This window comes from Astatotilapia calliptera, chromosome 11 (genome assembly GCF_900246225.1).
Source record: "Astatotilapia calliptera chromosome 11, fAstCal1.2, whole genome shotgun sequence".
Classification (NCBI taxonomy): Eukaryota; Metazoa; Chordata; class Actinopteri; order Cichliformes; family Cichlidae; genus Astatotilapia; species Astatotilapia calliptera.
Genome location: NC_039312.1, coordinates 33,693,356 through 33,708,471, shown reverse-complemented (window position 1 = coordinate 33,708,471; position 15,116 = coordinate 33,693,356).

Here is a 15,116-nt window from a genome sequence, read left to right as displayed (position 1 = left end):
CCCAGCCCAAAAACCACCAACCGACACCTGAGGGCATCAGCAACCAGCAGGGAGTGTAGTGAGAGGAGATAGGCTTCCATACTCTGGAGGGCCTGAGATGTTCCCAGACGTGGAGTCTAAGACCCGACCTGACATATAGACACAGACACAAACATACATTCCCCCCCCTCCCCCCCCCACCCCACCCCATGGACGCATATACAAATACTCAGCACTCACCCAATGTAAAGGCAGACACTAATGGACACTGTACACACAATCATACTCCCCAAACATACTCTATACCCCATGTCCAGGTAAACTCACCCCCCGAGGGTGAAACCACACATAGACCCAGGAGATGTTGCCCTCTCCTTTCGGGTGGAGGCAAGCAGACATCCCAGACCCCAGTCGGACAGCCAATATCTCCTCCCAGCCCCTCCGCCCCGATGGCTAACAGAGAACGGGAGTGTGTGAAGACCCCATACCTCCCTCCTCCCGCTCATGTGTAGTGTGCTGCGTGTTGTTCTAAAGTGCATTTAAAACACGGGAGGGCATGGTGCTTCCTGCCAGAGAGCAGCAGGTGTAGCACGAGCCCTCCTCAGAACCCTCAATGTCTACATGCATTTAAAATTGAGAGGAGGTATAGTGCTGGCGGAGCGCTGCTGACGTTGACTGAGAAAATTGTCAGGAGGTGGAAGGAATACTTCGAGGACCTCCTTAATCCCACTGACACGTCTTCCGAGGAGGAAGCAGAGTCTGGGGATGAGGGGAATGACCCGCCAATTTCCGGCGAGGCGAGGCGAGGCTGCCATATCGCCCCTCTGGCCATCACCAGTAGGCAGCAGGTGAAGAGTCTTGACCACGGACACAATACAGAGCGTGTCCGAGCCGGGGCTCGAACCGGCAATCTTCTGATCACAAGCGAACTGCCAATTCTTGAACCACGATCGCCCTAAACAGCAATGATAATAATACTTATGTGAAGTAACACAAGCTTATAGGAATCGTGTTATATACTTTTCCATAGCATTACATTTGAATTCAACAGTTCAATCTTTCAAATAACGGACAGATATTTGTGAAATCATGATACATTTGTGAATGTATTTTAACAATCTAAATATGCATATGTACAGACAGATACATTTAATAATCATGAAAATTATGTTTTATTACATTACAGTGATTTAACGTTAATTTACATTTGAAATGTGGAATCACAGTCTATTTACGTAACTTTAATGATATTCTAGAAGAACAGAACAAAACTGTAAAATGAACAATAAAATACTTTCATATTAGGATTTTTTCCCACAGTGCAGCCATACCCGCGACCTTGTGGTTGTTAGTTCACATCCATTGGCCAATGCTTAGCTTCATGTTATTATGTGTCCCAACATCCAATGGCATGTCACATTGTTTTCATGGCCACACCCTCACCCCAGGTGCAGAGGCCTATTTCTGGTCAGGAATGTTGTGAATACTTTGAGATTTATATTAATTGCAATTCCTACCTCTACATTTATTTTTTTAAATATATAATTAGCACAGCATGGCCGTGCAATGTTTTATATGGGGTTTTTTTGTTTTTATTCCTATTAATTATATTTTTAACTTGTCTCTGAATTATTGAATCAGACCAAGATGACATGAAATTTTCAGCAAAATTAGAATTCAAATATTTTGAGTAGCACAACATTAATCATCTCCGTCCTTGTGGAATACACCAGGCACAGACACACGCACACACAGGTAGGTACAGCCAACTTCCACATTTATTCAAGTGTTTGTTGTTTTGACAGCTGACTCAGTCACACAGTCTGACAGCTCACGAGCCCAGCTGATCTCTCCCTTGGCCGCTCCTCCTCGTCTCACTATAAACACAGCGGAGGGAGACCATCATCAGTCCATAAACAACATCAGCTGTTCTTACCGGCCTCGCAGCGCCGCCCTGATGAGCCTTCCGCTCCACTCCTCCCCTGCAGCTGCGCCCGGGGCCACGCCTCCGCCACACACCCCCACCGCCCGTTCGAGGCCGGGGAGCCGTCCGGCCGAGCCAACTCCCCCCCCCCCCACGAGCGAGAGAGGAAATCGGCCACTGCCATCTGCGCCCCCGGCCTATGGATCACCTTGAACTTAAAGGGCTGCAACGCCAGATACCACCGGGTGATCCGGGCGTTGGCATCCTTCATGCGGTGGAGCCACTGCAGCGGGGCGTGGTCCGAACAGAGGGTGAATGAGCGTCCCAGGAGGTAATAGCGCAGGGAGCCGACCGCCCACCGGATGGCCAGGCACTCCTTCTCCACGGTGCTGTACCGGCGCGCGCGCTCTGCTAGCTTCCGGCTGATGTATAGGACAGGGCGGTCGGCCCCCCTTACCTGCTGGGACAAAACGGCTCCCAGCCCTCTGTCCGAGGCGTCAGTCTGCAGAACAAAAGGGAGGGAAAAGTTAGGAGTGTGAAGCAGCGGCTCCCCACAGAGAGCCTTTTTCACCTGCACAAACGCCGCCTGGCACGGCCCCGTCCACTGGACCAGATCCGGGGCACCCTTTCGAGTGAGATCGGTCAGGGGGCTGGTTAGCTGCGCAAACCCCGGCACAAAGCGACGATAGTAACCCGCCAACCCCAAGAACCGTCTCACCTCCTTTTTCGTCCTGGGGCGCGGGCAGGATGCGATAGCCGCCGTCTTCTCCACCTGTGGACGCACCTGCCCGCCCCCCAGGTGGTACCCCAGATACTGCACCTCCCTCCGTCCAACCGCGCACTTCTTCGGATTGGCCGTGAGCCCCGCCCCCCTCAGGGACTCCAGGACCGCGGCCACCCGCAGCACATGCTCCGCCCAGGTGTCGCTGTGGATGATCACGTCATCCAGGTAGGCGGCAGCATACGCTGCGTGCGGACGCAGTACCCGGTCCATGAGACGCTGGAAAGTGGCCGGGGCCCCGAACAGGCCAAACGGAAGTGTCACGAACTGGTACAAACCGTACGGAGTGGAGAAGGCCGTTTTCTCCCTGGCCTCGGCAGACAAGGGAATCTGCCAATAGCCCTTGGTTAAGTCCAGTGTCGTGAAAAAGCGGGCCGTGCCTAACCGGTCCAGGAGCTCGTCGACCCGAGGCATGGGGTAGGCATCAAAGCGTGACACTTCGTTCACCCTGCGATAGTCGACACAGAACCGTATAGACCCATCCTTCTTCGCCACCAGAACGATGGGGCTACACCAGGCGCTGTGCGACTCTTCTATTACTCCCATCCTCAGCATTTCCGCCAATTCCCTCTGCACGATTTTTCGCTTGTGCTCCGGGAGCCTGTAGGGCCGTGAACGCACCGTCACGCCAGGCTGCGTCACGAAATGGTGCTCGATGAGGGACGTCCGGCCGGGCAGGGGGGAGAACACGTCCGCAAAACGCTGTTGCAACGCGACAACATCCGCTCTCTGGGCCTGTGTGAGATGGTCATCACAAGGGAGGGAGGCGGGAATGATAGAATTTGGCACCTCAGGCCCCAACTCATCTCTCTCCTTCACCAAGCTCACCAGAGAAGCGGTTTCAACCTCTCGCCACAGTTTGAGGAGATTGAGGTGATAAATCTGCGTGGCTCCTCCCCTGTCCAACCGAGCGACCTCATAGTCCACGTCCCCGACTCGCCGTGTGACCACAAAGGGTCCTTGCCACTTGGCGAGCAACTTCGAGCTGGAAGTAGGGAGTAACACAAGCACTTTATCTCCCGGTGAAAATTGCCTGAGCCTAGCCCCTCTGTCATACAGGCGTTGCTGACGCTGCTGAGCCTGGAGCAAATTCTCCCGTGACAACCTCCCCAAAGTGTGGAGTTTTGCTCTCAGGTCCAACACGTACTGAATCTCATTTTTGGCGGGGCTCGGACCGTCCTCCCAGCTTTCTTTAATCAGGTCGAGCACCCCACGTGGCCTCCTGCCGAACAGCAGTTCAAAGGGAGAAAATCCCGTGGAGGCCTGGGGCACCTCCCGCACTGCGAATAACAGAGGGTCTAGCCAGTGATCCCAATTGCGTTCATCCTCGTTAATGAACTTCCGAATCATGGACTTTAAAGTCTTATTCAGCCGCTCCACCAGCCCGTCAGTCTGAGGGTGGTAGACGCTGGTCCGAATAGATTTAATGCCCAGTAATTCGTACAGTTCCCGCAGTGTACGAGACATAAACGACGTGCCCTGGTCAGTCAGTATCTCTTTCGGGATTCCGACTCGGGAGATGACCTGAAACAGTGCCTGCGCCACACTCTTTGCAGAGATGGTGCGCAGCGGAACTGCTTCCGGGTACCGCGTTGCGTAATCCACCAGGACTAACACAAAGCGGTAGCCGCGTGCACTCCGGTGAAACGGCCCGATGAGGTCCATGCCGATGCGCTCAAACGGGACCTCAATGAGGGGGAGAGGGCGCAGCGGCGCCTTCGGTATGGCCGGCTGGTTAACAAGTTGGCAGTCCGGGCAGGACGCGCACCAGCGGCGCACATCCGCTCGGATGCCTGGCCAATAAAATCGGGCCGTTATTCGCTCCAGAGTTTTCTCATAGCCCATATGCCCTGCCATGGGGTTATAGTGGGCCGCCTGGAAAAGCGTTTCCCGGCAGCCCTGCGGCACCAACAACTGGGTGTGTGTTTCCTCTGTCTGAGTGTCACGACTCACTCGATATAATCGGTCGTTTAATAAGACGAAACGCGGGTAGGTCTGCGCGGCCTCAGGGCGCACCACGTGACCATCAATAGCCATCACTTGGTCAAAGGCTGAGCGTAGGGTGCCGTCACGAGACTGCTCCAGTGGGAAATCACCCATGGGGGACACTTCCGGGGCCGGCGGGACGTCCCGTGAGGGACCCGCCGGCTCCTCCCCCCGGAGTCAGTGTCGGACGACCCCGCGTCACCGCTGAACGCCGCGCACACGCTACACCCCGCTTCCGGTCGTGATCGCACCCCCGCGTACTGTCCCAGTAGCTGATGAAACCCCGGCCAATTGGTACCCAGAATCAGGGGGTGCGACAGGCGCGGGCTAACCGCCGCCGTTACTCTATGCGTTTTGCCCTTATACTTTAATAACAGCGGCACTATGGGATACCTGTGAACGTCACCATGCACACACCTCACCTCCACCCATTCTGCCTCCAGCAATGCCCCGGGGCGAACCAAGCTTTGGTGTACGAGGGTCTGCGTGCAGCCCGTGTCCACCAACGCCTGGCGTATACCCCCTCGAGTCCTTACCGGAATACTGTATGTCCCTCCTGGACCGGGGGAGGGTGCTGGGGCGCCAGCAACACGAAACACCTGCCCCACTTCCATAAGCGGACAATCCCTCCTCAGGTGCCACGGCTGCCCGCACTTCCAACACTCCGGCCCCGGCGTCTGTGCTGCTCTCCGTGGCTCGGGGGCGGCTCCACTTGGCTCGGCTGCCCTGGACGGCACCAACGCCGCGAACGGGTTAGTGGGGCTCAGCGCCGGCAGCCGCTCTGCCTGCCCTGGTGCCGGCACACGGCGCCTCGGGGCCGGCACCGGGGCCTGTTTGTTCGGCCTCCGTCCGGCGTCCCCGGGTTCCCCTGCTCCAGCGGCAAGGTGGTCCTCCGCCAGCGTCACCGCTACCTCCAAGCTTGCGGGCCGGTGGCACCGGACCCATCTCGCCGTCTCCGCTGGCAATCCCTCCGTGAACTGCTCCAGCACCACCTTGTCCACCAGCTTCGTCTCCCCCTCCGATGTTCCCGGTTGCAGCCAGCGTACCGCCGCGTCGCGCAGCTGCCGGGCCCAGGCGAATGGTCGGTCCGTTGTAGCCAGCCGACAGGCCCGAAACCGCCGGCGGTGGTCTTCGGCGGTGAGCCCTAGCCTGTCCACCACCGCCCGGCTCACGTCCGCGAAGCTGCTCCTCGACGCCGGAGGCAGACTCAGGGCCGCTGTTTGTGCCTCCCCGGACAGCAGGGGGAGCAGCCGCGGAGCCCACTCCTCCCGCGGCCATTGGCAAGCCTCCGCCGTGGCACGGAAGGTCTCCAAAAAAACCTGTGGGTCGTCCCCGTCCCCCATCCGGGGCACCGCCACCGACAGTGGCGAGGGCTTCGGCGTGGCAGCGGCCCCGACCAGCCGCTCCAGAACTTGCGTCTGCCGGTCCGTCTGCTCCCGCAGCGCGGCCAGGTGGGCACGCTGGTCGGCCGCCTGATCCCGGCTCATCGTCGCCATCTCCGCCAGCATCTGCGCCAAGAATTGCAGAGGCTGGGCGGGTGGCGCGGCCTGTGGGTCGGACATTTCCCCACCGGCACTTTTCTGGGTTTCGGCACCACTTGTGGAATACACCAGGCACAGACACACGCACACACAGGTAGGTACAGCCAACTTCCACATTTATTCAAGTGTTTGTTGTTTTGACAGCTGACTCAGTCACACAGTCTGACAGCTCACGAGCCCAGCTGATCTCTCCCTTGGCCGCTCCTCCTCGTCTCACTATAAACACAGCGGAGGGAGACCATCATCAGTCCATAAACAACATCAGCTGTTCTTACCGGCCTCGCAGCGCCGCCCTGATGAGCCTTCCGCTCCACTCCTCCCCTGCAGCTGCGCCCGGGGCCACGCCTCCGCCACAGTCCTTTTCTCACCCCACATGTCGCTGCCATTCTTGTCCATAGCCTTGTTACTTCCCGGATTGATTATTGTAATTCACTTCTTTTTGGTCTTACTCAAAAATCCACCCACAAGCTCCAACGTGTCCAGGACTCTGCTGCCCGTATTATCACCAGGACCCCTTCTGTCCACCACATCACTCCTGTCCTGCAGCAGCTTCATTGGCTCCTGGTCAAATATCGCATCAATTTCAAAATACTCTTGCACAAATTTAAGGCTATTCATCATCTCTCTCCTCCATATCTCTCTGATCTGGTTCAGATCACCGCCCCATCTCGGTGTCTTAGATCTTCTTCTTCCCTTTCTCTCTCTGTCCCCTCCCCCCGTCTTGCCACCATGGGTAGCAGGGCTTTCAGCTACTCTGCTCCTCGACTCTGGGATTCCCTTCCTCCTGATTTAAGAAATATCTCTTCCTTCTCTCTCTTTAAGTCATAACTCAAAACTCATTTGTTCAAAATAGCTTATCAAACATAGCTTCTCCACTCGGCTATTTTCAATTTGATTTATGTCTTATGCTTTTATGATTGTCTTCATGAACGAACATCTGATAAAAAGAAATGCGGACATTGCCAGGAAAGCACGTTACTTGAAGAAACAGGGAAAAATTCAAAATACATGGACCACCAACTGCAAAGTATTCATTAAACTCAATGGAACACCGGAACAAGCCTAAGTGTTGGTCATCAGAAATATGGAAGAGCTGGACAAATACTGAGGTCAACTTACTCTGGAGGTATGAATACACATGTGATGTGACACACAACACAACACATGGCACAGTCCAAAAGAACTTCATCTGCATCCGGCAACAATATCAACATGACTCATTGGAATTCTTTTTATGATAATCTGGAACTGAGAACATTTCGATGCACAGACCATAATGTTCTAGACTTAGAAAAGGATATAGACCCGGAAAATAATTTCTTCTACAACATCAGCTGTAACTGCTGCTACTTCACTGATGAACAGTTTAAGCACACCATCAACACGGAAAATAAATTATCAATAATCCATTTTAATAGCAGAAGTCTGTATGCCAACTTCAACAATATAAAGGAATATCTAAATGAGTTGACAAATCCATTTGGAATTATTGCCATTTCTGAAACATGGATCAATGCGGAGAAAGGAATGGACTTTGGACTGGAGGGATATGAAGTGAATTTTGTAAATAGAAGGAACAAGAGTGGAGGGGGAGTAGCTGTGTATGTGGATAAAAACCTAAACTACAAGGTGGTAGAAAGTATGACAACTGTAATTGATAATTTACTAGAATGTATAACAATTGAAATTTATAAGGAAAAAGAAAAAAATGTAATAATTAGCTGTATATATAGAACACCTGGCTCTAGTATTCAAGTATTTAATGACTTCATAGAGGAAATATTCTCTAAAACAAATCAAAAAGTTATGTTTATCTGTGGTGATTTTAATATTGACCTGTTGAATCCAAAAAAGCATAAAATGACCGACGAATTCCTAAACACTATGTACAGTTTGAGTTTACATCCTAAAATAACCAGGCCTAGCAGAATTACACCACATTGTGCCACCTTACTTGACAATATTTTCACTAACAATATGGAAAACAACATTGTGAGCGGAATATTAATTAATGACATCAGTGATCACCTACCAGTTTTTGCAGTTTATGACACTAATTATAAGAAAAATCAGCATGAAGAACAACTGAGATACAGACGTGTAAGGACAGAAGAAACTATGACTGCATTTAAGAACGATCTATTAAATCAGGACTGGGACAAGGTGTACAAAGAAGCTGATATTGATATTGCATATGGCATATTTTTAAGAATATTCATGGAGTTGTACGATAAAAACTGTCCAACAATAAAATACAACAGAAAGCACAAATATTCAGATAGACCATGGCTCACTAAGGGTTTACAAAATGCATGTAAAAAGAAAAATACACTCTATAGGGAATACCTAAAACAAAGAACAAAAGAAGCTGAAAATAAATATAAAAAATACAAAAATAAGTTGACCAATATTATACGTGTATGTAGAAAGGAGTATTATAGTAAAATATTGAACAACAATAAACATAATATGAAAGGAATATGGGATGTTTTAAACGGTATCATTAAAAATAATTCTGGACAACAAAGTTATCCACAATACTTTATCGATAATGGCAATATTATGGAAAACACTGCTGATAAGGTCAACAGCTTTAATCATTATTTTGTAAATATTGGACCAAAACTGGCAGAACAAATTCCTGAGTCACTGCCATCAGTAGAATGTAGTGAAAACCTGATTGATAGGAACCCTAACTCAATGTTCCTCACATCAGTGGAGGAAAAAGAAATAATTGACATTGTACACATGTGTAAATATAAAACATTCACTGATTGTAATGATATTGACATGAAAATCGTCAAGAAGGTCATTGAAGGAATTGTAGGACCTCTAACATATATTTGCAACTTATCATTTCAGACGGGAAAAGTGCCAAACAAAATGAAAATAGCTAAAGTTGTGCCGCTGTATAAAACCGGGGATAGACGCCACTTCACAAATTACAGGCCTGTTTCTTTACTACCACAATTCTCCAAAATCCTAGAAAACCTGTTTAATAAAAGATTAGACAAATTCTTAGATAAATATAAATTACTCTCTGATAGTCAATATGGATTCAGATCAAAAAGATCAACATCTCTGGCATTAATCGAATCAATTGAGGAGATTACGAATGCTATAGATCAGAAACAGTATGCAGCTGGAGTATTTCTGGATCTCAAGAAAGCATTCGACACAATCAATCATGACATATTAATTAATAAACTGGAACGGTATGGGATTAGGGGGGTTGTACTGCAATGGGTGAAAAATTATTTAAGTGACCGGAAACAATTTGTGAAGCTGGGTGTCCATTCCTCATCATGCTTGGACATTGCTTGTGGTGTTCCACAAGGCTCTGTACTGGGTCCAAAATTATTTATTATTTATATAAATGATATTTGTAAGGCATCTGATATATTAAAATTAGTATTATTTGCAGATGACACAAATATTTTTTGTTCTGGGGGGAATCTAAAGGAGCTGCTGGATACAATTACTTCAGAAATGTGCAAAATTAAAAAATGGTTTAACAGGAACAAACTATCGCTAAATCTAAGTAAAACTAAAATTATCTTATTTGGGAATTCCCTTAGAAATGCACAAGTGCAGATTCATGTAGATGGTGTGGAAATTGAAAGAGTACTTGAACATAAGTTTCTTGGTGTGATTATAGATGATAAATTAAACTGGAAGTCTCATATAAATCATATACATAACAAAATTTCAAGAAGTGTCTCAATCTTGAGTAAAGTAAAACACATTCTGGACCACAAATCACTCCACATTCTCTATTGTTCCCTGATTGCACCGTATTTGAATTACTGTGCAGAGGTTTGGGGCAATACTTACAAATGTTCGCTATCATCAATCTTTATATTACAAAAAAGGGCCATAAGGATAATCCATAAAACTGGTTACAGAGATCATACAAATCCACTATTCTTAAAATCAAAAATTCTAAAATTCACAGATCTGGTTCATTTTCTCACAGCACAAATTATATATAAAGCAATAAATAACCTGCTTCCTGACAATATTCTAAAAATGTTTTCTAAAAGGGAACGGGGATACAATTTGAGGGGGGAATTAAATTTAAAACATCCTCGTATCCGTACAATATTAAAAAGTTTTTGCATCTCTGTGTGTGGAGTGAAGCTGTGGAACAGACTAAGTAAAGATATGAAGCAATGTCCAAGCATGGCACAGTTTAAAAAGCGGTTTAAGGATATGGTTTTTACAGGGTACAGGGAAAAGGTAGAGATTTGATAGGGTGTTCTTGTCTAATATTTTCATGTGTGTGCGCATGCACGGGTTTGTTGGTATGGGTATATGTGTATGTGTATATGTATGTATATATATATATATATATATATATATATATATATATATATATATATATATATATATATATATATATAAAAAACACCCAGCACGCCCCTGCGGGCGGTTTATCCTTCAAGCTCGGGTCCTCTACCAGAGGCCTGGGAGCTTGAGGGTCCTGCGCAGTATCTTAGCTGTTCCCAGGACTGCGCTCTTCTGGACAGAGATCTCCGATGTTATTCCCGGGATCTGCTGGAGCCACTCGCCTAGCTTGGGAGTCACCGCACCTAGTGCTCCGATTACCACGGGGACCACCGTTACCTTCACCCTCCACATCCTCTCGAGCTCTTCTCTGAGCCCTTGGTATTTCTCCAGCTTCTCGTGTTCCTTCTTCCTGATATTGCTGTCATTCGGAACCGCTACATCGATCACTACGGCCGTCTTCTTCTGTTTGTCTACCACCACTATGTCCGGTTGGTTAGCCACCACCATTTTGTCCGTCTGTATCTGGAAGTCCCACAGGATCTTAGCTCGGTATAGCAGCTGGATAGCGTAGTGGTTAAACTACACGCCTTTGGAACAGAGGATCGCAAGTTCGATTCCTGCCTGGGGCGTCTGTATCCAGTAAGGGTCCTAAGGCTAGACCCCCTATGCTAAGCAAGCCTACCGCAGACATGAGCGAGACAGATAAATATGAAGGCATGCCGGCTCGGACGTCGCCCGGATCAACAAGGTCCGCGTCAGGTGTTGAGGAACCAGGGCACCCTGATGAAAAGTGGGCTACTGGAACAAGAAGGCATCGGTGGGCAAGGGACGAAAACAGGGCGTTGTTGGAATGCTACTACGCAAGTAACCCCGGCAGAAGGGGCTACATGAATAGGATGAGGGACCTATGGATTCTTCGATACCCAACATCCACAATGACGGCAAAACAACTAGTAGCTCAGTGTTCCAACATTCGAAAGAAGGGACTGCTCTCACAGCTAGAGATTGACGAGGTACAACACAAATGCTACGGCAAGGAGGAGTCAGGACGCCAGGTCAGGGGGGAGATATCATCACCCCCACCCGAGATTGGGTACATAGCCCCAAGTGTGATAGGATAGAGGAACTGACCTGAAAAATAGGATCATGGCCAAGCTTGAAACCTGGATCCCCCGTAGCCGGTTACCAAGATTACGTGAAGTACCCTCAGAAGGTCTGCTAGATGATGTTAATGCAGCACTACGGGCAATACCTACAACCACGATTACCGACACTAACAAGCTGATCTACAATACGGCAGCAGTGATCAGTGAGATGCTTGGCTACAAGTTGAACAGCCACAAGGGGCAGTACCCTCCATGGAGAAGGAGGCTAGAGGGCAAGATCAAAGTAGCACGGAGAGAGGTTAGCCAACTAACGGAGTTGCAGAAAGGTGCGACGAATAAGGTGCCTAAGAAATACAGCAAGCTGTCCATACCTGAGGCCTTGGAAACTGCCAAGCAAAGACTCACAGCCTTGGCCAGCCGCTTGAGGAGGTACACCAGAGAAATAGAAGGCAGGAGAATAAACCAGCTGTTCTCCACAGAACCAGCAAAGGTGTACTCTCAGTGGCAAGGGAACAATAAGAGAACAGCACCACCAAGGCTGGAGACGGAGCAATACTGGAAGAGCATATGGGAGAAGGATGCAACCCATAACGGCAATGCTCAGTGGCTAGTGGATCTGAGGGCAGACCACAGCGACCTCCCTGAACAGGGTCCAGTAACCATCACAGTGGCAGATATCCAAGAAAGGGTCTCCAGTATGAAGAGTTGGACAGCACCAGGGCCCGACATGGTTCACGCCTACTGGCTGAAGAAGCTGACTGCACTCCACGAGCGTCTGGCAGCACAAATGAACCAGCTGCTAGTTAACGAGAGACACCCGGAATGGCTAACTGAAGGCCGGACAGTCCTGATCCCCAAGGACCCCAAGAAGGGACCGGTCCCCTCCAACTACCGACCAATAACCTGCCTCAGTACTACATGGAAGCTCCTGTCAGGCATCATATCGGCTAAGATGAACAGGCACATGGGTCAATACATGAGCGGGACACAGAAAGGAATTGGCAAGAATACCAGAGGCGCAAAACACCAGCTACTGGTAGACAGAACAATCAGCCGAGACTGCAAGACCAGACTGACCAACCTGTGCACTGCCTGGATTGATTACAAGAAGGCCTATGACTCAATGCCCCACAGCTGGATACTGGAATGCCTAGAATTGTACAAGATCAATGGGACCCTAAGAGCCTTCATCAGGAACTCAATGGGGATGTGGCATACAACACTAGAGGCCAACTCCAAGCCCATAGCACAAGTCACCATCAAGTGCGGGATCTACCAAGGAGATGCTCTGTCCCCACTGCTGTTCTGCATAGGCCTGAACCCCCTCAGTGAGATCATTAACAAGACTGGCTACGGATACCGACTACAGAACGGAGCAGTTGTCAGCCACCTCCTGTACATGGATGACATCAAGCTGTATGCCAAGAGTGAACGAGACATCGATTCACTGATCCACACTACCAGGCTATACAGCAATGACATTGGAATGTCGTTCGGACTGGAGAAGTGTAGTCGGATGGTAACAAAGAGAGGGAAGGTAGTCAGAACTGAGGGGATTGAACTACCAGAAGGCAACATTGCAGACATAGAGGACAGTTACAAGTACTTGGGGATCCCGCAGGCGAATGGGAACCATGAAGAGGCCGCTAGAAAAGCTGCAACCACCAAGTACCTGCAGAGGGTCAGGCAAGTCCTGAGGAGTCAGCTGAATGGTAAGAACAAGATCCGGGCCATCAACACGTACGCCCTGCCCGTGATCAGGTACCCTGCTGGGGTAATAGGCTGGCCAAAGGAGGAGATAGAAGCCACTGACATAAAGACAAGAAAGCTCCTTACCATGCATGGAGGGTTTCACCCCAAGTCCAGCACCCTGAGGCTGTACGCTAAGCGGAAGGAAGGGGGCCGGGGACTGGTGAGTGTCAGCACCACAGTCCAGGATGAGACAACGAACATCCAAGAATACATTGGGAAGATGGCCCCAACTGACCGAGTGCTCAGTGAATACCTCAGGCAGCAGAAACCCAAGAAAAAGGAGGGAGACGAGGAACCATCATGGAAGGACAGAGCCCTGCACGGTATGTACCACCGGCAGATAGAGGAGGTGGCTGATATCCAGAAATCCTACCAGTGGCTGGACAAAGCTGGACTGAAAGACAGCACAGAGGCACTAATCATGGCAGCACAAGAACAAGCTCTGAGCACAAGATCCATAGAGGCTGGGGTCTATCACACCAGGCAAGACCCCAGGTGCAGGCTGTGTAAAGATGCCCCAGAGACAATCCAGCACATAACAGCAGGGTGCAAGATGCTAGCAGGCAAGGCATACATGGAACGCCATAACCAAGTGGCCGGCATAGTGTACAGGAACATCTGTGCCGAGTATAACCTGGAAGTCCCGAGGTCAAAATGGGAGATGCCCCCAAGGGTGGTGGAGAATGACCGAGCTAAGATCCTGTGGGACTTCCAGATACAGACGGACAAAATGGTGGTGGCTAACCAACCGGACATAGTGGTGGTAGACAAACAGAAGAAGACGGCCGTAGTGATCGATGTAGCGGTTCCGAATGACAGCAATATCAGGAAGAAGGAACACGAGAAGCTGGAGAAATACCAAGGGCTCAGAGAAGAGCTCGAGAGGATGTGGAGGGTGAAGGTAACGGTGGTCCCCGTGGTAATCGGAGCACTAGGTGCGGTGACTCCCAAGATAGGCGAGTGGCTCCAGCAGATCCCGGGAACAACATCGGAGATCTCTGTCCAGAAGAGTGCAGTCCTGGGAACAGCTAAGATACTGCGCAGGACCCTCAAGCTCCCAGGCCTCTGGTAGAGGACCCGAGCTTGAAGGATAAACCGCCCGCAGGGGCGTGCTGGGTGTTTTTTTTATATATATATATATATATATGTGTATGTGTGTGTATGTATGTATGTGTATATATATATATATATATATATATATATATTAAATATATATAAAATATATATAAAATTGTAGGTTGTGTATCCTTCAGGTGTTAATGGGGTTATTGAAAATGTGTATATGTGCGTATGTGTGTATATACGTAGGTATGGATAGATAGAAACATATATGTGTATATATTAAAAAAAAAAAAAAAAAAAATTACACATAACATATAATGTAATTACAAGGAGGTATTTCTGTAGTCTATTGATACTAGATAGTGGAAAAGGGGTGGGATTAAATAAGCTTATGCTTCTTCCTGCTCCTTTTTGAACATGGACGTTATTTGGAGTTGTGGTTGCTCGTTTTCCTTTTGTTTGCTTTGTTCATTTGTCTCTTTTAATTCTATTTTTTTTATACTTTTTCAACATGTTCAAAATAAAGATTCAATCAATCAATCAATTGTGTAAACTGCTTGTTTTTATGTTGCTGTTATTATTCTACCGTGTACAGTGTCCTTGAGTGTTCTGAAAGGTGCGTTCAAATAAAATGTATTATTATTATTTTTCCACCAATACAAAAGGGCTGTTTTTTGTTTTGTTTTGTTTTTATT